Genomic DNA, 1,583 nt, shown 5'->3' with positions numbered 1-1,583 from the left:
GCTGCGTCAACTAGAGCTGAGCAGCCGGCCGCCCGGGAGTGTGTCCCGGGAGCCCGCGCGAACACGCAAGCGTCCGCTCAATTATTCTGCAAACAGGAGGAGGCTGAGCTCCCCTGCACAATACACCTCGAAACCCTCTCAGGTCCCGGCGGCGCGCAGCGCCGTCCTAAGTACTTGGTCGGGTTCGAGAGAGGCGCAATCGCCCGGAGTTTGGCGAGTAGACGCTTTAGGTGCGACCACCCGTGCTCCCAACTGAGCTTGCCGCTGCCGACAGAGGCCCGGGAGCGTGCTGTCGTGGCATTGCCGGCGGGAGACAACACGCGCCACCTACGGTGGCCGGCAGCTCCAACGCCAGCGCCACAGAAGGACAAAAGCCCCACTTGGGTGCCGAAGCGAACTCTCCCAGCACAGCGCACGCGCCAACACGTCCGCACAGCTGCGATACAATCCACCTGCGAGAACCGCAGAGGCGACCGAGCAGCAGACGGCGTCGCGGCGCCGAGCGCCGGGCGGCGGCGCATCCTCAGCGCACACAGTCCTCAATCGGACCAGCACACTGCAGATGTCCACCGCGCTTCGCACCGGGCCCGCGAGGACCTACTTTGGCCGCACGGCGCCGCGTGCAGGGTGCGCCGGCGCGCAGCTGCGCCGCCTGCCGCCTCCGTCGGCCGGCGCGCCTGCCACTGGCCGCCCCCACCAGCCGGCTGTAGCGCGTGCGCCCACGCACCGCGCGGCCAGCACGCCGGGAGGCCCCCCCTCACCGGCCGGGGACGGTCCCACCCAGCCACCGCCGCGTATCGCTTCACACCCACATGCCATTCACGTTCGTGGGCATGGTGGGTATCGCTGAAACAACCGGTTGGTAGCTCAACCGATCGTCGCCATCACTGATTCACCTCTAGCGAGAACAACCGCACCACAACGGTTTACCAGTTCTTCATTTGCGTAACGTCACCAGCAAACGTAGACGTCCATCGCCATTTGCAAATTCAACGATTGTTGCATGCCTGTGTCAGGTGTCACGACACACTATGTCTGCCCACATACACGCAACAACATGTGCACGCTTCGCGAACACGTGGAAGGTGGCCCCCGTACGTATGCGATGTCCATTGCGCGAACGACTGTCAACCGGCCTCTGTCGCATGTCGCAGATGTGGAACGCAGTGCACCATGCTATCACGGTGTGTGAGAAGAGACGACTACGTCTGACAACACGCGCCACTACATCAACAGACGGCTCATGGTGATCGCCATCCACGGCATACCATACTGCAATCCAGCTCTTATAGGGAGACGACACGTAGCTGAGTGCACAATATTTGGACCGTATGGTTCGCCGTTGTTGGCGCAGTCGTGGTACGGTCACACATGTACCACGATGTATCATTCAGTACATGAGGACCAATGTGCAGTACAGTGTGTGATTTGGACGTACAACATCAGCGGACAGTTGACACAAGCCGTACCACAACGTAGGCTGTGCTTCGCCATGCGAATGCCAATGAACAACTGCGAAGGGCATTGAGCATGTACGTCCTGCTGCCGTCCGCATTACAGTGTATAGCTGCAAGGTGTTTAAC

This window comes from Schistocerca serialis, unplaced genomic scaffold (assembly GCF_023864345.2).
Source record: "Schistocerca serialis cubense isolate TAMUIC-IGC-003099 unplaced genomic scaffold, iqSchSeri2.2 HiC_scaffold_1173, whole genome shotgun sequence".
NCBI lineage: Eukaryota > Metazoa > Arthropoda > Insecta > Orthoptera > Acrididae > Schistocerca > Schistocerca serialis.
This window is presented reverse-complemented; position numbering follows the sequence as displayed.